Source organism: Gorilla gorilla, chromosome 12 (assembly GCF_029281585.2).
Source record: "Gorilla gorilla gorilla isolate KB3781 chromosome 12, NHGRI_mGorGor1-v2.1_pri, whole genome shotgun sequence".
Classification (NCBI taxonomy): Eukaryota; Metazoa; Chordata; class Mammalia; order Primates; family Hominidae; genus Gorilla; species Gorilla gorilla.
In genome coordinates this window covers 52,678,216-52,700,012 of record NC_073236.2, presented here as the reverse complement: position 1 = coordinate 52,700,012, position 21,797 = coordinate 52,678,216, and the positions used below count along the sequence as shown (strand labels likewise).

At 41.9% G+C, this 21,797-nt stretch overlaps 1 protein-coding gene across 2 annotated transcripts in view; it reads right to left on the bottom strand.

The window, feature by feature from the left end:
- The window catches only part of LOC101144642 (lysine-rich coiled-coil protein 1), a 28,954-nt gene extending 15,458 nt beyond the window's left edge, over positions 1 to 13,496 (bottom strand). Inside the window, exon 1 of one of the 2 annotated variants that reach the window (XM_031008214.2) lies at positions 13,241 to 13,496. The gene's annotated coding sequence lies outside the window, so the exon portion shown is untranslated. Of the gene's footprint in view, positions 1 to 12,934; positions 13,192 to 13,240 lie in introns of those variants that run through there. The other variant, XM_055378222.2, reaches the window with a different exon arrangement.
- Positions 13,497 to 21,797: the final 8,301 nt, after the last annotated feature.

Here is a 21,797-nt window from a genome sequence, read left to right as displayed (position 1 = left end):
CCTCCCTTGGTCTCCCCAAGGCTGAGATTACAGTTGTGAGCCACCGCAGCCACCTGAGAATTTTTTAAAATTCAAATGATCTTAATCTTGGTATTTGCTATGGCTCCCACACGTACTTTTTATATGCATTCAGTCTATGACTTCATTCACATTACTGGTGAAAACTTTAAGCAGGATAAGGGCAAGATAATACCTATGGCATGCTACGAAGAATCTACTCTCTTCTTGCATCTAGGATTTATCTATTATTAGCAATCTATGGGTTTAATTAGAAAGATATTAATAACTTGATAACATCTGAGTTTATTTCAAAATCAAATTCAGCATCTTTTTGAACACTATGCTTCTCCACTCTACTCCCTACTACTCTCCTTCTTATGGGTCTGATCTGTTTGTACTACACTGAAGTCTTATTTTTCTATTCTGTTGATATTTGAAATACAGGAAATGCCCTTCTAAAATTGTAACCATCCTTTCTACAGCAGTGGTTCTCAATCTCAATCATTTTGACCAAAACAATCTATAGGCAGATAGGAGTAAACTCTTGTAGTCAGGAGGTCTAGGGGTTACAGCTTAAAGAGATCAATCACACACACAGCAGAAGTATTTCAAGTTTCATGGTTTACCTTAACAACTCATGAACTTCTTGAACTCTAGTCTTAAAAATTCCATTTCATATAAAAAGTCATTATTTAATCTCTGAATAAATTATGCCAATTAAACTTCAAGTATATTCCTGGCACAATCTTGTATCTCAGAAACCTCAGGGAATCTCATTATGCTCACTAAAGAAATATGGTCCTGCAACATTCTTTTGATTTACTAGTAATCTTTCATAAAAGAAACTAGGCATGGCATGACTTGTGTTTTCAATAAATCCATATTGCCTTTTAATGTTTATTTCAAAGTATCACACTCACAAGCGACCTATTAATAATCTGTCCTGTAACACTTTTACAGCATTGCCCTTACGATGTATTAGGTACTGTTCCAAGCACTTATACATAGTAACTTTTTTTTGGAGATGAAGTTTTGCTCTTGCTGCCTAGGCTGGAGTGCAATGGCACCATCTTGGCGCACTGCAATCTCTGCCTCCCGGGTTCAAGCGGTTCTCCTGCCTCAGCCTCCCGAGTAGCTGGGATTACAGGCATGTGCCAGCAAGCCCGGCTAATTTTTTTGTATTTTTTTAAGTAGAGATGGGGCTTCTCCATGTTGGTCAGGCTGCTCTCCAACTCCTGACCTCAGGTGATCCACCCACCTCAGCCTCCCAAAGTGCCGGGATTACAGGCGTGAGCCACCGCGCCCGGCCTCACGTTACTAATTTTATCCTCATAAGAACTCTATGGGCTCAGTACAATTACTTTCTATATTTTATAGAAGAGGACACTGAAGCACAGAAAGGTTAAGGAACATGTCCATGGTTGCAGTTAGTAAATGACAAGGCAGTCTGGCTCCATAATCTGTTACTGACTTGTGGCATGCTGCCTTCCTAACTGACGTAAAACTTCTCAGTCTACATTCTGGAATCCATTTCTCCTCCTTAAAAATCTGAAACATTTTCTGATCTCCAGGTTTTACATATCTCTCCATTAAAAAAATGGAAACTGGCTGGGCACAGTGGCTAATGCCTGCAGTCTCAGCACTTTAGGGGGACAACGCAGCGGGGATCACTTGAGTCCAGGAGTTCAAGACCAGCCTGGGCAATGTACCAAGACCCTGTCTCTACAAAAGAAAACAAACAAACAAAAAAAGAAAATCAAGCCACAGAATATAGGATAAATATTCTCAACTAACGTATCAGACAAGGGACTTACATCTAGAAGATATAAAGACTTTTTATGACTCAATTATAGGACAAACTCAATTTAAAAAGGGCAAAAGGTCTGAACAGATACTTCAGAAAAGAATATATACTAATGACTAAGTAAATACGAATTAAACCACAATGAGGGGTCTGCTTTTAACTTGGACTAACGTAACTTCTTCATGCAATAAACTGAAAAGAGCCATGCTGTCTAGTAAAAAAATAAAAATAAAAAAAATAATGAGATATCACTACACTCTCACTAGAATGATTAAAATTAAAGGACTAAGAATAACAAGTGCTGGTAAAGATGTTAAATAACTAGAACTCCCATACATTGCTGGCTAAAATGTAAAATGGTACAATAATTTTACAAAGGAGTTTGATAATTTTTTTTTTTTTTGGGAGATGGAGTAGCTCACGCTAGAGTGCAGTGGCATGATCATAACTTACTGCAGCCTTGACCTCCTGGGCTCAAATTATCCTTCCATCTCAGCCTCCTGAGTAGATGGACTATGGGTTCATGCCATCATGCCTGGCTAATTTTTTGTACTTTTTTTTTTTTGTAGAGATGAGATTTTGCCATGTTGCCCAGGCTGGTCTCTAACTCCTGGGCTCAAGCAATCTGGCCATCTTGGCCTCCCAAAGTGCTGGGTTTACAGGTGTGAGCCACTGTAAAAAATTATCAGCCACCCAGCTTAATTTTTTTATAAAGTTAAATACATAGCTACCATATGACCTAGCCATTCTACTACTGTGTATTTGACATGAAAACATATCCATGCAGATTTGTCTATGAATGTTCACAGCAGCTTTATTTGTAACAGCCAAAACCTGAAACAACTCTAATGTCCATCCACAGCTGAAGAGATAAGCAAAATGTGATATATACCCATACAATTATTCAGACATAAAAAGGAACAAAACAGCAACACATGCAACACGGATGAATCTCAAAACCATCATGCTGAGTGAAAGACAGACATGAAAGAGTATCTACTGTATGATTCTATTTATAAAAAGTTCTAGAAATGCAAACTAATCTCTAGTAATAGCAGCAGATCAATGGTTGCCCAGGGATAGAGGTAGAGGGGGGAATGGATTGTAAAGGGGCATAAGTACTTTTGGGGTTGATGGAAATGTTTGACATTTTGCTTATGATAGTGGTTTCATGGGAGCATACACCTATCACAAATTCATTGAATTGTACTTTTTTTTTTTTTGAGACAGAGTCTCACTCTGTCGCTCAGGCTGGAGTGTAGTGGCACAGTCTTGGCTCACTGCAACCTCTGCCTCCTGGGTTCAATCAATTTTTGTGTCTAAGCCTCCCGAGTAGCTGGGATTACAGGCATGAGACATCATGCCTAATTTCTGTATTTTTAGTAGAGACAGGGTTTCACCATGTTGGCCAGGCTGGTCTCAAACTCCTGACTTCAGGTGACCCACCCACCTCGGCCTCCCAAAGTGCCAGGATTACAGGCATGAGCCACCGTGCCCTGCCTGAGTTGTACATGTTCTATATGTGGATTTATTATAAGTAAAATGTACCTCAATAAAGTAACTAAAGGAGTTTAAACTTTTTTTGGAATAAGAGATAATTCTACCTTAAACTGATTTTGAAATGTTGGCTTTGTTTCCAGAAAGATCATCCACCCAACAAAGGCTAAGTCACTTCTGGCACTACTAAGAACTAGTGACTGTAATACTGTTACTTGGCTCCATTGCTCCTTTGAGTGAAACAGATATAGGAAGCCTGGAATCAGTTCTACCACTTATTAAGTTATGTAACCCTGGTCAAGCTTCTCAACCTCTCCGCCTTAGGTTCCTTACCTCTAAAATAGAGACATAACATATACCTCAAAAAGTTGTTGTGGTCCTTATAGAAATTAATACATGCAAAGCACTTAGAAGAATGCATGCAACAAGGTAAGTGCTGTATGGATGAACTATTTGTATTGTGGTTCAGGATTTTGTCTATTTAACTGACATAGTGAGATGTTCTCCCAACCAATTAGTCTAGTAACTACAGAAAGACAAATAAGGTTACCCATAAACAAGGCAGAAGTATCTGAAAGGAGTACCTAATTCTTTGTATTTCAAGCTAACTGATGTTTTAGAGGGACTGTCTTTATGGAAGTTGAAGGATGGACCTGATCCTTACTCTCTTTTCTAATTGCTCTGATTTTGAACCAACTTTCTGTTTGGTTTTTTTGAGACATGGTCTCATTCTGTCACCCAGGTTAGAGTGCAGTGGTGCAATCTCGACTCACAGCAGCCTCAACCTCCCAGGCTCAATTGATCCTCCTGCCTCAGCCTCCCCAGTAGCTGGGACTACAGGCATCTGCCACCAAGCCCAACTTATTTTTTGTATTTTTTTGGCAGACATGAGGTCTTGCTTTGTTGCCCAGGTTGGTCTCGAACCTCTGGGCTGAAGGAATCCACCTGCCTCAGCCTCCCAAAGCAGTGGGACTATGGGCATGAGCCACCATGCCCAGCCAGGTCTTTATTTCAGTAAAAATATGTAAAACCACTGTGAAAGTTAAAGTAACAAAAACTGCACATCAACTACTGTATTAAATATGAAACACATGACTCATAATTCAAAACTGTCTAAAAAGAGCTTCATATCTTAAATACTAGGAATCGTTCTACTTTTCTTAATTCTAGATTTACCAATCTGTTACATTCTACCTACCATTTAGAAACAGCAAAACCTGAATTTAACTTTTTGAACATCTTTCTCACAAAACACAACTTGACGCTGAATTATTTATTTATTTATTTATTTAAAGAACAGGGCCTTGCTATGTTGCCTAGGCTGGTCTCAAACTCCTGGGCTCAAGCGATCCTCCTGCCTCGGCCTCCCAAGTGCTGGGATTACAGGCATGAGCCACTGTGCCCTGCCTAATTTAACTCTTGCACCATATGAAATGTTTTTCAGACATCTCATGTTTGATGAATAAATCAACTGAATTTGAATAAAAAATGTAATAAAAATTTTCATGCCTCACAGCGTGACCTGTTGTGATAATGGCATTTAATCATAACAGCATAATAGGTTTGTGTTTTTTTGAGACAGGGTCTCACTGTCTCCCAGGCTAGAGTGCGGTGGCGTGATCTTGGCTCACTGCAGCCTCCGCCTCCCAGGCTCAAGTGATCCTCACACCTCAGCCTCCCGAGTAGCTGGGACTACAGGCACACACCACCACGCCTGGCTAATTGTTTGTATTTTTAGTAGAACCGGGGTTTCACCATGTTGCCCAGGCTGGTATCAAACTCATGAGCTCAAGTGATCGGCCGCCTCGGCCTCTCAAAGTGCTGGGATTACAGGCATGAGCCACCATGTCTGGCCAGCATAATAGGTTTTTAAATGGTTATTAAATATCTTTAATCTTTGAGGAAAAAATTTTATGAGCAAAATTAGGATGCTAATTTGGTTATATTTTAGGTGTCAGTAGCTTACTTCTTCTTCCTCTCTAATAAATACACCAAATTACTGACATGGTCCTAGACTTTTCAATCTAACTCACTAACATGTATTAGGAGACATTTTATATCTCTCCATCATTTGCACCGTTTTTTCTGTCAGCAATGTTATGTCATTTTCAGCGTATTTTTTTTTTTTTTGAGATGGGAGTTTCACTCTTGTTGCGCAGGCTGGGGTGCAGTGGTGGGATCTCGGCTCACAGCAACCTTCACCTCCTGGGTTCAAGCAATTCTCCTGCCTCAGCCTCCTGAGTAGCTGGGATTTACAGGCGTGCGCTACCATGGCTGGCTAATTTTGTATTTTTAGTAGAGACAGGGTTTCACCATGTTGGTCAAGCTGGTCTCTAACTCCTGACCTCAAGTGATCCACCTGCCTTGGCCTCCCAAAGTGCTGGGATTACAGGTGTATTAGGCCTGGCCTCAATGTATTTTATTGAAGTTATCTAAAAGTATCTTACGTTTTATGAGAAGGCCTATGAATGCAGTTTTGTTTTTTGATATAACAGTAAATAGTATTTTTTAAAAATGTTTCTAATAGCTTTTTGCTGGCATTTAGAAATACTATTGATTATATATATAGAACTTGTACTTTACTCCCCTGCTGAACTCACTATTCTAGTTGCCTTTTCCTAGATTCTATGGGGCTTTTTACATAGATGATCATATACTCTGCAAATAAAGACAGTATTATTTCTTGCCAATCTGTAAACCTTTTATTTTTCTTGCCTGAATGTACTGGCTATGTGCTCTAGTACAATAATGAATAGAAGCGGTGAGAATGGACATCCTTGTTTTATGCCTGCTCTTAGGGAGTTCTGTAATCCAATACTATCTTAATCTTAGTAAAGACCACGCAGAGCACAGCACTAAATTTTGGGAGACTAGGCAACTGATTCTGTTATCTTTGCCAAAACATGTTGTTTGATTCCTTTTTTCCCCAGAGGTCAAATCCTATTTAAAGTGTTTTCAGAGAACTTAATTGGGGTAACAATGCAGCCCAATACCTGTCAACAGCATGAATACTCTTTGCTATAATGCTCATTGTTAATCTTGCTTTTTCAGGAAATGAGACTAGTGTCTGATCTACAGTTTGCCATGTTCTAGCTACTTTACATTAATACAACAATTACAAAAATAACTAAGGGTTTATTATGGCATATTCCCAATGACAAAATACAAATGAAGTAACAAAATCATTAATTGGGAGTATATGTTTAGTATCAAATTTATCTTTTTATTTAAAGTAAGTCTTTGAATGCCAATAATCATAAGTACTCTATGGCTAGCTACCTCAGGGATCATGCTTGTGAAGTTAGTTTTACTTGGATCCAAGACAAATATCCTACATCAAAGAACATCAAACATGCGCCATTCCTTCTAATGGGTTAGTTAATGTGAATGGGTTTATAAGAAGGGGGAAGCGTATCAATGCTCACGTCCTTGGGAAGCTGAAGTAGGTGGATCGTTTGAGTCCAGAGTTCCAGACCAGCCTAGGCAACATGGTGAAATCCCGTCTCTACTAAAAATACAAAAAACTAGCTGGGCATGGTGGCATGTGCCCGTAGTCCCACCTACTTAGGATGCTGAGGTGGGAGAATCACCTGAGCCTGGGGAAGTCGAGGCTGCAGTGAGCTGAAATTATGCCTCTGCACTCCAGCCTGGGCAATCGGAGTGAGACCCTGTCTCAAAAGAAAAACAAAAACAAACAAAAACTGAGATCAACACTTCTGTCCTAACATATGTGGTGAATATAGTAGGGGCAATTCTTAGTCATTTTAACATGCTTAGTTAATATTTTCACTTACTGACACCTAATAAAGGCAGCAAGTCTGAAACTAACAAATAATCATTAATGTTTCTCCAGACACACTCTCTAATCATTCTTCCAGGCTGCCAACTTCAGATTTACATTAACATAATGTGCTCTGGTGTGCCTGTAACAAACATGTCATGTGCAGAGCACATATTTATGCAAAACAATGAACTACTCCTGATATCTCAGGAGTCTGACTAATCCATATTTAAAACTACATTTTCTCCAATTGCTCTTTATTTTTCTCCCTAATTTCATTAATAAATACTACTATTGAGCCCTTTAAAAGGGCTGGCCTAATTCATCTGTATACCCTTAGTACCAAGTATAGTATCTGGCACATAACAGGAACTCAAAAATGTTTTCTGAATAAACCTAAGAAGGGTTATTAGCTAGATTTTCTTTATGTTGTTTAACTTGAGTCTCCGCTTAATATCACGGAAACAAAGGAAAATATTTTTAGGCAATTACTATGTAAATGAGTTAATTACTCAATAAGTAGCCAGAAATGTCCTTCACTCCAAAACCGAGTCAATTTTTTTTTTTTTTTCTTAAAAACAGGTAGAGCTGGGTGCGGTGGTTCACACCTGTAATCCCAGCACTTCGGGAGGCTGAGGTAGGCAGATCACTTGAAGTCAGGAGTCCAAAACCAGCCCAGCCAACACGGTGAAATCCTGTCTCTACTAATAAACACAAAAATTAGCTGGGCATGGTGGTGCATGCCTGTAATCCCAGCTACGTGGGAGGCAGAGGCAAGAGAATCACTTGAACCAGGGAGGGAGAGGTTGCAGTGAGCCGAGATTGTACCACTGCACTCTAGCCTGGATGACAGAGACTCCGTCTCAAAAAATAAATAAATAAAAAATAAAAACAGGTAGATAACCAAGAATTTTTGTTGTAGTTTTGTTTTTACTATGATTACTCAGGAATACCATTATTTAGTGAAACTTTTTTTTAACTGTCAAAAGTGTTTGAGAAACTTCACCAAATAAATTACAAAGTGTCCTGGAAAATCTTGACACCACAATAATAAATTCTAAGTATGTCTATTTCTTTTAACTATGGAAACATGGTGTTTCTTTGGATTTTTGTGATTTTTTCCATTTCCTATTTGTAACCTTATGCCTTCTATATCTTCCTTACTTGCTTTTTTTTTTTTTTTTTTTTTTGAGACAGGGTCTTGCTCTGTCACCCAGGCTGAAGTGTAGTGGTGTGATCACAGCTCACCGTAGCCTCGACCTCCTGGATTCAAGCAGTCCTCCTACCTCAGCCTCCCAAGTAGCTGGGACTACAAGCATGCGGGGCCATGCCTGGCTAATTTTTATTTTTATTTTTGTAGACAGGGTCTCACTATTTTGCCCAAGCTGATTTCAAACTCCTGGGCTCAAGCAATCCTCTGGCCTTGACCTCTCAAAGTGTTGGGATCACAGGCGTAAACAACCATGCGCAACCTTTGCCAATTTTTAATCCTTACTGATATTTGCTCTTTATCAAGACCAATACAGAGGAGTTCCTCAGAAGGGTGCTATAGGTATAGGTGAAAATGGATTAGCAGATGCTCTTCAAATCAGTTTTAATGGTCCTATCGGAATTCTGAAAGTGAGAGTAGAATTTTAATAACTGGAAACATGACAATTCTTTGATACCTTTGGAGGAATCTGCTAACAAAGTCTTAAAAAAATTCTAGCTAAGTGCAAGCAACCTTTTTTCCATTGGCAATTAACTCTTATAAACACCTAAAATAAAAATATATTGAATCCTAGCCATGTTTTAGATAGTGTGACATATCAAATATTTGCCAATTGTCAAGTGGCAGTAACTGAAATTTTAATGGAAGATATTTACCGGAAGTAAAGTGACAATAGGTAATTTTTTAGGTAACAATTATATTGTTTTTGAAATTCTAGTGAATAGTCTCAACCTTAACAGAGATTACTCTGAATGTCATCTGAGATTACTTTTTGAATGTCAGCCATTATAGGTCAAAGTTTCATATGCTTTATGAATTATAATTTTAGTACCCAGCCATGTCAAGCCATGGAAAGAATACCAACACAGATGTGTTAAATCAGTTCACAATTTTAAAGCTGTAAAAGAACTGAGTTTGGTTGGTGCAGGGTTCTTCAACCTCGACACTTCTGGCATTATGAGTAGGATAATCCATTGCTGTGTGAGTGTGGGAACTGTCTTGTGTATTTTAGGATATTTGTGGCATCTCTGGCCTATGCCAAGTAGGTGCTGGTAGCACCTGCACTTGCTCACCATGTTCCTCGTGGGTTTAGAAGATAATCCCAAATGTTGAAATCCCAAAAGGCCAAAATCCCAATTGCAGGATAGCTGCATGTTAGGGCAGCTTTCATGGACTATCTCTGTGCAACTGCCCATAATCTATTCCTGTAATACATTTTCTCATTTGCCAAATTATTTTTTTCCACTATCTTAAACTGTCAGACTTCTTTTAAAAAAAATAATTCACCATGCTATGTATTTCATCTTTGCATCATGTCCAATACTGTAAGTGTAAACTGCAGAGACTTTGAGTTCTAATTTGTCTTATGCATTTTTTGCAAATTTGACTTCATGAAAGTACATTATCAGAACACTGACTTTGTGTGTAAGCACTGTGCATGTACCTAAAAACGCTGAAACTTCCTCAATAAATGAAGAGATAAGAAATGTCTTTTGCATATCTGCATTTGTGAAAGATAAAAATTTCTTGAGGTTTCACCCCTTTGGGCAACTGCATAAGTGAATAGTGAGTGACCCATTATAGTTTAATTTCTTGAGGTTTCAGCCCTTTGGGCAACTGCGTAAGTGAATGGTGAGTGACCCATTATAGTTTTTGATCTATCTCATCAAAAGACTTGTCACAGTATTTCAGATGACCAGTTATAAAGCTAGGTGCACACGACTACCAACCACTGTGACATGCTTTTATACATTTCCCTTTTTGATCTACTTCTTCATGAATACAGTTCATCTGCTCATAACTGTTACATGCATGTTGTGACTGTTAGTATACTTATGTCTGCAAAATGTTACTATTGCCTTTCATTGCGTGAAATGACCTACGAAGTGTTGTCATGTTTTTGTTTCTTAAATAAATCCCCCTTTAAAAATGTAAACAAACATATTTTAAAGAAGTAAAAAAAGTACTTTTCCCACATTTATTATTTTCAACATTTTGGTCTTTTGTGACTGTGATTTTGAGGATTTTAGACTTTAGGGATTTTCATCTTTCAGGATTTCAACATTCAGGATTGTGTCTCTTGGAATTATGATTGGCTCTTCTCCCTCTCTGCTCAATGACAACCTAAAATATCTCCGCATTATCAGACGTCTTCTCGGGGGTACGATCATTCCTAGATGAGAGTCACTGGGCTAGTCCAATTCCCCCACCGACAGATGACCAAACTCAAATCCAGAAAGTGTGGGACTTACTCAGGGTCATTTAGCTGTAGGAGAAACTAGCACTAGAACCTATAACTAGTCAGACTCCTATTCCAGTATTCTCATTTTACCACCCTGAAGTGGAATAGAAAGGTTACTGCTAGTACTGTGTGAACTGACATCTTTTAAAGTCTTTTGCACATATTTAAAGTCATTGCAAAATCAAAAACAAAAACACATGCTGAGTCTGCCAAAAAGCTTTTTTCCACGACAAGTTGTTTCCAAATCTTCCTGTGGTCTGGCCATGTGAGCCAAACTGAATTGTAGTCTTTTAACTGCTCAGGCTTATTTATTAGTGAGAGGCAGGAAATGTGTTATAAAAGCAAAATAATCCAGGCTGACTGAAGACACTAAATCTAGTCTTCCAAAACTGCCTTCACTAAGAGAACTTAATAGTCTCATCATTTGGTTGCAATGACTAATCCCCATTTTTAGTGAACAGAAAAAGTGCTTACAAAAATGTTTTAAGAAATCTGCAGTATTTTACTCCTCCGCCAGTTCTCCAAAGTCAATAGACACAAAGTCAATTGTGTAAAATATTATGGGATAACACACAAAATACAATATCTCATCATGAAAAAGGATAAAGAAGAAATCAGTATTTTTATGGGGTTATATTTATAGGTGTCTCTCTTGGAAAAAGGAATCTAAATTATTCTACAATATTCTGGCTCCCATCATCTTTCACTCTGAAGACAAAAAGCAACATAAGGCAACATAGCAAATACTAAAAAATTTGATACTGAACATGGCTGAATGTTTTACTTAGGTCTTCTGCAGTGGGATCAAGCACTATCAACTAAAATCATTCCCAAAACTGCTTTAAGCCTTATCTCATGATTTGCAACCAGCAGGCTGTTTGCAGACATATAGAACTATTATAGTAAGAACTCAAACATCTCTTAGATTAAGATGGATAAGAAATAGCATTTTGTGTTAGGGTCAATGTGTTGGAGAACTGCAAAAGCTTTCCCCATCCTTGGAAAGTCGACCAAAATTTAACATGGCCTCTAGAAGCCTAAGCCCACGTCCAAGAGGGCAATCCAGCCCTCTTTTGAGTTCCTGTTGGAAAAGCCAGGCTGTCAAAAAAATTTTTACTGCCGGGCGCGGTGGCTCACGCCTGTAATCCCAGCACTTTGGGAGGCGGAGGCGGGCGGATCACGAGGTCAGGAGATCGAGACCATCCTGGCTAACACGGTGAAACCCCGTCTCTACTAAAAATACAAAAAATTAGCCGGGCGTGGTAGTGGGCGCCTGTAGTCCCAGCTACTCGGGAGGCTGAGGCAGGAGAATGGCGTGAACCCGGGAGGTGGAGCTTGCAGTGAGCCGAGATCGCGCCACTGCACTCCAGCCTGGGCGACAAAGCAAGACTCCGTCTCAAAAAAAAAAAATTTTTACTGTTTGTTCTAGCCAACACCTAATAACAGCTCCCTGACTTCCCTTTTAAAAGGCATTTACTAAAAAGGGCTCACAACTACGAATCCTCCTCTGTTCCTTTGAGATGTGTTTGTACCTCTTACAACTCAGGAGTGTCTTTCTCAAGGACCTGAAAGCCATCGCTCTGAAATGTAACCAGGAAGGACTGGGCCTGACTCCCAGTCTCTGTGGGAGGATAGTATTTTATCTTAGATAATTCCCAGATAGGAGACACAGCTGGCCTACTTGCGTTTTTACAATGATCAGCACTTTATAATTTTTCACCTCCCTGACTCTACTTGAGCCCTCTCTTCCCACTCCCTACTCCCTTCATCTCCCTTTAAAACTCGCAGTCATCTCGGTGAAAATAGGAATGGAGCTCAGTCTTTCCCCTCTGTCAGGAGTTGCGGAATAAAATCCTTTTTCAACGCTTTAACGTCCAGCTTCGTGTATCTCTGACATTGGTAGGTACATATTAAAACTCAGCTGGGCGCGGTAGCTCGCGCCCGTAGTCCCAGCTACTCCGGAGGCTGAGGCAGAAGGATCGCTTAAGCCCAGGAGCTGGAGGCTGCAGCGAGCTATCATCGCGCCACTGCACTCCAGCCTGGGCACAGCGAGACCTCCGTCTCTAAATTAGAGGATTAAAAGCACACACACATAAAACCCCAGATCACTATCAAGACGGGCCTATAAATCTTAGAAGCTTGTCTTACAGGGCCATATCCTCAAAAGCCTAGGATAACTCCAAAGTGATCCCCCGCTAAACCTCATCCCCTCTTCTCTTCCCCCAAGGGCCCCGCTACTTCCTGCTTTCCCCGATTCCTAAATCCACCTCTCCCTAAGCGTCCTACGTCAAAGTCTCTACTTTCCAGGATGCTGAACTTCACCAAACAGAAGCTTACTCTCTTCCACGTTTGGGCTTTTCTCTATTTATCCCTGTCCCCTCAATTTTCGAGTTTCCTCACCCCACTTCCCTTTCCCTGACGCTCCGGGTCTAGATTTCCTCTTGGTCGCCCCTAGTTTCCCACTCCGACCTCGGCTTCCTCCGCAAGCCGAGCGCCCCTTCCCTCCGCACTCCACTCGGAAGCCCTGGCGTCTCCTTCCGGGGGCGGCGGCCGGTGAGGGGTGCGCGGGACTCGGGCCGCGCCCTGGTCGGCCATTTCGCACACTCGGGGCGCGCCCGGCGGGCTGGGCGCGCGAGGCCTGTCCTGGAGCGGAGGAGTTGAGGGGCTGAAGACCGGGCCGCCCCCGCCGCCGGGGCGGGAACTCACCTTCTCTGAGGCAGGGGCGGGCGTCTACAACTACTGTCCCCCGCCCCGCCAACGCCGCCAGCCAGGGGATAAGCCGCGGTGGAGGTGGCGGAGAGGCAGGAACAACCGCTGCCGCCACCGCCGCCTCCGCCGCCGAGCAGGCGGGATGGGAGGAGGAGGCGGAGACCCGGCTTCCTGAGGGGAAGTCGCCGCCACTACCGGCTTATGACTGGACAGCACAGACGCCATGGCGGCGAGGCGCGCTACTGCGCTTGCGCAGCCAGCCCAGCGCCCAGGAAGCCTCTTGAGCCCCGCCTTGCTGCTTGCTTCGCCCGCTTGGCCTGGCAGTTCCCGGCGCGGCTCTAATGTCTTGCTGGCGCGACTGGTTTTGATCCTGTCCGTCTGCCCTCCTTTTTGGGGCAAGGAAAAGTTCGTGGGGGTCGCTCGCTCGCCTTGGGAGAATGACTATAAAGCCAACTGATTAAAAAAAAAAAAAACTGGAAATTTACAGTTCCACCCTCAAAGTATCTCAAAAATACATGATCTGTTGCCTTATCAACAGAACCTACAATATAGGTTCGTGTAACAAATGCGCAGTAAGCCAAACACCGACACATTCAGTGCTTAGGAGCGGGGGAGGGTTTATTCCGTTTGGCCAAAGCGAGAGAGCGGGAGAAGTCTCTCAAATACTGACATGCCTTAGAACGTAACTGGGGGGCTTTTATGAGTAAGGTAAGAATACAGAGGGTGGGATCCCCCATGATCAAAGCTGTTTCCTCCCTGGGCCTCTAGGTCTCATCTGCCCCATTAGATGATGCCCCATCTGGACCATCAAGGAGGTCTGCGTGACCTAAGGGTCATGGTTGTTTTGTTTGTGATAGGGTCTCGCGTTGTTGCCCAGGCTGGAGTGCAGTGGTGGGATCACCACTCACTGCAGCCTCGACCTCCCAGGCTCAAGCGATCCTCTCACCTCAGCCTCCCAAGTAGCTGGGACCGCAGGCATGCACACATGCCCAGGTGATTTTTGTTCATTTTTTATAGAGATTGGGCAGGGGGTGGGGATGTCTCACTATGTTGCCCAGGCTGGTCTTGAACTTCTGGGCTCAAGTGATCCACTAACCTCGGCCTCCCAAAGTGCTGGGATTACAGGCGTGAGCCACCGTGCCAGGTCCATTGTTCTTTAAAAGAAAAACAAGTTCATCAATCTTGCCTGCATTCTGGGGTTAGGATATGAAGTTAATCAATCACTAGTGACTACCCTCTGCTGAAATGACTACGTGCAAGCAAGCATGCATGGAGGAAGAAAAAGACAAAGAAAGGGAATATAAGTAAAACAAAACATTTTATGATCTTTACAATAAAGCCTCAGTTATAATCTTTCCTTTATTATACCCTAAATACACAGAGTAGATTAAGCACAATCCTTTGTCATCATACGTCGTCATCATTGGTCCATAAATGACCTTTTTCTCTCTCTCCCTGTTGCTCTTTCAGCATGTACATCTATAATATACATTATACACACAAATAAGTATGTATGTATATATCTCATCATCTCATCCCCTGTTTCCCAAAGAAATCACTAACCTGGTTTGTATTCATCATTTCCTTTCTCTATTTATTATCACACATAGGCATGGCTAAAACACATTTAGATTGTTTTTAAACGTTATAAGATTTACACCTTTATGCAGTACGCTGGGACTCGTTTGTTTCACTTAATATTTTGAATTTCGTCTAAGCTGTTGAAGACAGCTGTAATTTGTTCATTTCACTGCTGGACACTACTCCACTGATTTTCCTGTTGATGGGCACGTCTCCTGGTATACTGTGGAAGAGTTTATTTTGGGTATTCTCTACTTTTCTGTCACATTGCCGTTGCCTTATTTCAGATTCTCATCAACTCTTGCTAGAAACGTGCTAAGATCTCCCTCTGACTTCAACTGCTCCAGTCTACTCTCCATATTGCTGCCAAAGGGTTCTCTCTAAAAGTCATTACTGGCTCCCCAGTGTCTGTTGGAAAAGGTCAAACTGAGTACTATGAGGTTTCTGTGCACCTCCCTGATCTCATTATCTTTCCACTGCCCTTACCTCCCCACCCTGCTATTACTTGTGATTCAGCAACATTAAACCTATACTGATTCCTGTAAATACCACACTATTGCAAAACTCAACTCACAGTACTGCATACGCTTCTCCCTCTTTCTGGAATGCCCTCTTTTCCACTTCCTCATGAATTTCTCTTTCCCTCAGAAATAAATACTATTCTAAATTCAGCATTTTTCATTTCCATGTATTTCTTTATAATTTTACTACATATGTATGTACCCCTAAGTAACATGAAATATTGCATTGCATGGTTTAGAACTTTACGTAAGTGTTATTATACATACTGTTTATTCATCTGCAATGTTTTTTACATGGCCTTTTTTTATATTAACTCATGCTGATATGTGAGGTTCTCATTCACTTTCACCGTTCAATAATATTCCATTTTATGAATGCACCACTACTTACCCTTTCTCCTACACGTTTTCGGTAGACACTGAGTTTGTTTCCTATTTTTGCTCCTCCAGTTGGTGCTGCTTTAACATTCTTGTGCAGTCTCCTTGTGCGCGTGGATCAAAGTTTCTCCAGGTTTTATACTTTGGAGATGTTTTTCACAAGGAGGCCTCAGACATATTTCTTACTTCTCTGAACCTCCATTTTTTTCATCTTCAAAATGGCCACAATATCCACCTCAAAGGGTGCCATGAAACTTGTGGTAATGTAAGCAAAGAACAATGTCACACATTCGAAGAGATGTTGCTGTTAGAATAGCTTTCAAATGCATATGAAACACTGGGACATAAAATGCAGTAGTCTGGTGCCAGACTGGTAAAGAGAAGTATACTACTTATGCATCTGTAGCTCCCGCAGTAGCCTCCCAATTGCAGTTGTTGCACCTGTCACGCTGTTTCTTGGCCTTCATGTCTCTGCACATGCTGCCATGTCCTTGGGTCTAAAGTGATCTCTTCTGGTTCTGAGATTCTGGTCACCCTCCCTACTTCTCTTGTCTGTCTCTTCTCCGAAGCTTTCGTTGGTTCCTCAGAGCCCTGGATACCCTTCCCCTTAGCCTCCTATCTCTCACCACCCTTACATGCTCTTCCATAATCCCCTTTAAAGGTCAATGTCTTGAAGACAGGGCCTACATTTTACACATCTTTATTTTATTTTATTTTATTATTTTTTGAGACAGAGTGTTGCTCTGTTGCCAGGATGGAGTTCAGTGGCGTGATCTCAGCTCACTGCAACCTCTGACTTCCTGGTTCAAGTGATTATCCTGCCTCAGCCTCCTGAGTAGCTGGGATTACAGGCACGTGCCACCATGCGCAGTTAATTTTTGTATTTTTAGTAGAGACAGGGTTTCACCATGTTGGCCAGGATCGTCTCGATCTCCTGACCTTGTGATCCGCCCGCCTCGGCCTCCCAAAGTCCTGGGATTACAGACGTGAGCCACCGCGCCTATTTTACTTTATTTTTTGAGAGAGGGTCTTGCTCTGTCACCCAGGCTGGAGTGCAGGGGTATGATCGTGGCTAACTGCAGCCTTCTCCTGGGCTCAAGTCATCCCCCAGCCTCAGCCTCCTGAGTAGCTGGGGCTACAGGTGTGCTCCACCACACCCAGCTAATTTTTGTATTTTTTGTAGAGACGGGGCTCTCACTATGTGGACAAGGCTGGTCTCGAACTCCTGGACTAAAGTGATCCTCCTGCCTTGGCATCTCAAAATGGTAGGATTACAGGTGTGAGCCACCATGCCCAGCCTTACTCATCTTTATATCTGGGGCAGTGGGCACGGTGCCTGATACACGGGCTGATAAATGCATGCAGGATGAGTGAATTTAGGAATTCTTGGGAGGAAAGGATTGCACAACTAAGGATTTCTTGGAGCCAGAGGGAGAAAGAGGGAAGCAAGCATGCTTTTTTAGTAAGAACACATGGACTAGAGAGTGTGAAGTTTTGTCAAGGATGCAATTATGCAGGATATCATGGATAATCAAGGAGGGCACCTGTTCCTGTCATCCTGGAATGTGAATGGTAGTTGTGCACAAGAACTTCTTCCTTGATCAGGTCCCTCACACAGTGTATGAAATGAATGAATGAATCAGTCAGTGAATGTACTTGAAAGCAGTGAACTTCTCCCCAACTCTGGGCCTATGTGACATTGCCAGGTATTAAGCTATTATTAATCTAAGCATGGGTTGGCAAACGTTTTGTATAAAAGGTCAGATAGTAAATATTTTCAGCTTTGTGGGCCATATGTTCTCTGTTGCAATTATCCAACTCTGCTGTTGCACTGTGAAAGGAGCCATAGAAAATACGCAAAAAAAATGAGTGCAGCTGTTTTCTAATACACTTTTATTTATGGTCACTGAAATCTGAATTTCATGTAATTTTCATGTGTCACAAAATAGTTTTTTTTTTTTCTGAAGTAGGATCTCACTCTGTCACCCAGGCTTAGTGCAGTGGCACAATTTCGTCTCACTGCAGCCTTGACCTCTGGGGCTCAAGTGATCGTTCCACATCAGCCTCCCGAGTAGCTGAGACTACAGTCGTGCAACAACTTGCCTGGATAATTTTGTTTATTTTTTATAGAGATTAGGTCTCACTATGCTGCCCAGGCTGGTCTCAAACTCCTGGGCTCAAGCTATCCTCTTGCTTTGTCCTCCTGAAGTGTTGGTATTACAGGCATGAGCCACGGCACCTGGCCAAAATAGTCTTTTGATTTTTTTCCCAACCATTAAAGAAGGTACAAACCATTCTTAGTTTGGAGGTAAAGGAACCTTGACCTTGGTCTAATTGAACCTTAGCTCTGGGTACAAAGGAGGTCAAATCCAGGGATAAGGGCTGTCCTTTAACTAAAGTAGTCTTCAGATATAAAATCTTGCAGCTCCTTTGATCTGCCACTAGATGGTGATCATTGCAGGTGTGTGGCTCAGCCAGTGGGTCTTTCAAAGAGATGACTGGAGCTCTTCCAGGTATGATAGATAGATTAACAGCTACAGTATTAATACAGACACACAAGCTGTCCCAATGATTCAAGACGTATCACAAACCACATGGATTTGATTGCTATCTACACTCTTTCACACTTATTTGTACATATTCCCTGAATTGCAACATACAGGGGAAATGTACTCACTCTCTCAAGGCCTCTGAGTTTATTAGCTCAAAGGCTCAGAGCAGTAATACAAACACAGACTACAGTTAAAGATTTGGGGGCTGCAAAGTGGCATCTGGGAACAGATTCTACCTATGATGCAATTTAACAAGTAGAGCCCCTTCTTACATTAAGAGGATACTTGAAGCCATGCCTAGCCTTTTGATGATACACTGATAACTCTCCCAAAACAGCCCCCACTCCTGGCCTCATCATGTCCCTTTCTTCTACCTTTGAGCTACCTTTGATTAGGGACCCAGCATGACCCTTGCTTCGTAAATCCTGCATCAATTGCCTCTCACATTCTTTAGGGTGAGGGAGTGCTGGGTATCCATAGGAATGTTCTTGGCTTGTGTGTGTATGTGTGTGTTGGGGAAGGGGGAGTTCAGCTGAAATAGAGACAGAGCGATGGCCTGGACATCTTGTTCCTTAGTGGTAATTTTTGTCATCCCCTTGTCTGAAATCTCCCAGCTCAGCCTCTTTCCTGGACCAGGAGCTCTTTGGCTTGAGCTATTTCATTCTTCTCCCTTTCTCACTACCCTTCTTTATTCAGATACAAAAAAATAAGGTGCCTGGATGCTTACTAAAACCACTAACAATGGAAAAATTGACATCTTCCTGGAGTGGAGAAGGGCTTATCTACAGAAACATGACTGTGAAGGTCTGTGAAGCTCAAGTCTACGATCCTAATCACTGTATCACATAGTCACACAGTTATGTCCACCCTGGCCCCTAGATTGATCTCTTAGGAGATGCAGAATGGATCTACTTTTTCCGTATTTCAAGATGTAAGACATCAACAATGGTTGTCATGTGTTTCCTGAAATTTTTTTTTCTCCGAGATGGAGTTTTGCTCTTTTGTCCAGGCTGGAGTGAAGTGGTGTGATCTCGACTCACTGCAACCTCCGTCCTCCACCCTGGGTTCAAGTGATTCTCCTGCCTCAGTCTCCCTAGTAGCTGGCATTATAGGTGCCCACCACCATGCCCAGCTAATTTTTGTGTTTTTAGTAGAGACACAGTTTCGTCATGTTGGCCAGGCTGGTCTGGAACTTCTGACCTCGGGTGATCCACCTGCTTTGGCCTCCCAAAGTGCTAGGATTACAGGCATGAGAGCCACCGTGCCCGGCCTGCTTCCTTAATCTTTTCTTCTCTGCCCAATCATCTCCAATAGGTCAATAATGAAGCAGCCTAATTGTCTGGGGTGACATCTGAGGTTTGTTGTCTCACAGCCATGGAGATTAAGAATGTGGACACACAAAGAGTGAGGTTAACAGCAGAAATTCAACAGGCAAAATAAAGAGAATAGCTTTCTGCTACAGAGAGGGGTCCCAGAAAAATGGGTTGTTGATCCATGCTGAAATGAAGAGGGTTTTATAGACGAGCTAGTGGGGAGGTGGTGTCTGACCTACATAGGATGTGAAAAATGGGTTAGGACCAGGTGTGTCATTTGCACAGGGCTCGAAACTCTGACAGCCCCCACCCCAATCTTTTATTATGCAGGTGGGTTTTCTACCTGAGCTTCTCTTTGTGGCCCATTTCTTTTTTACTGTACACATGCTAACAAAAAAGGGAAGGCAGAGCCCCATGTTCGACATGCCTGGCCCCCAGGTAGCCCTTTTCTATTGGTGCAGCTGCCGGCATCCCCTGTGCAAGCTTCCAGCTTCCTTATCTATGTTTGCAGTTCGGTCTTCCAGGCTGTTCTTTGCTAGAAGGAAATTATTTCTAGGGCTGCTTTTTGTTAGAAGGGAAGTTCTGCTGTGCACTCTTTTGCCCTCACTCTCTGCCTAAATAGTTTTTTTTTTTTTTTTTTTTTTTTTTTGAGACAGAGTTTTGCTCTGTCACCCAGGCTGGAGTGCAGTGGCATGATCTCGGCTCACTGCAACCTCCACCTCCCAGGTTCAAGTGATTCTCATGCCTCAGCTTCCCTAGTAGCTGGGATTACAGGCATGCACAACCACGCCTGGCTAGTTTTTGTATTTTTAGTAGAGACGGGGTTTTACCATGTTGGCCAAGCTGGTCTCGAACTGCTGACTTCAAGTGATCCACCCACCTTGGCCTCCCAAAGTGCTGGGGTTACAGGTGTGAGCCACTGTGCCCGGCCTAAATAATTTTTCTATCTCGTGTATCAATAAGAAATCTTTTCAAAACTCTAGATGTGCTTTTTCTCAAGACAAAGACCAGTAGTTCTCAATGGAGGCAAATCTACTACATAGGAAGCATTTTAGAAATGTGGGAAGAACTGTTGTTTGTCACAATGATTGCAGGATGCTACAGGCATATTCTCGGCAGCACCAAAGTCATCAAAAAGGGTTGGATTTCAGTAGGGGGAAAAACAAACTGGGAAGGGCTGCAGCAAAGGCAGATGGGCAAAAAACTTTTACATAGGATTGATGTTGATACGTGACATATGAAGGCCTTATGCCCCCTTCCCCACCAACAGTCTGGGAACTACTGTCAACTCTGTGTCCTTAATCCTGGTCAGAGATGCTAGATCCTCTGAGAAGCAGGGGACAGCCTGGTACAATGAAGACTCTCTGCCCGCCCCGCACTGCCTCAAATATCTGTATGTGCTTTTCAGGTAGGCAAAAAGCCAGTTTCTGATTGTCTGAGTCTGGAAATCCATTTTGTAAGTAATCGTAAAGTAGTTTTTGTAAAGTTTTAATATACGCTGAATTTTCCAGCAATGCAACTTCTTGTTAACCAAAGAAAGATCATACTTTATTTTGTTTAGAACTCCCCTAAGAGTTGCTCACCATTTCAGAAAATTATGGTCACAGGCAACAATATGGTATTTGTGTCCTCAAAATCAATCTGCATTTTTGTTCTCACTATCATAGTGATTCCACTTAGAGGTACAAACATCTAGCCATTTTATCTCATCTTCTAATATAGTTGTACCCAAGCATATGCATAGTGAGCACATTTACACATTTAATTTACAATAAATAGATATTACTACAAATTAACTTTGATTTTCTTTCACCTTTGTTAGATTAAACTAGTCATTTTTCTTAGGTATAAGAACGAATAAATTATATTATGTAAGAATTTCACTTTAAAGTAACAAAAAGCATGTTACATAATATTTACTATAATGAGACTAATATAGTAAATATTTACTATATTTACTATTGCTGCTGTGACAAAATATGACAAATTTAGAGACTTTAAAGAACATAAATTTATTATCTTACAGTTCTGGTGGTCAGAAGCCAGAAATGGACTTTACATGGCTGAAATCAAGGTCCGCAGGGCTGTGTTCCCTCTGGAGGTTCTAGGGTAAGAATCTGTTCCCTGGCCTTTTCCAGTTTCTTGGCTCATGGCCTCTTCTTCCATCTTTAAAGTCAGCAACACAGCCCCTTCAATATCTCTCTGACTC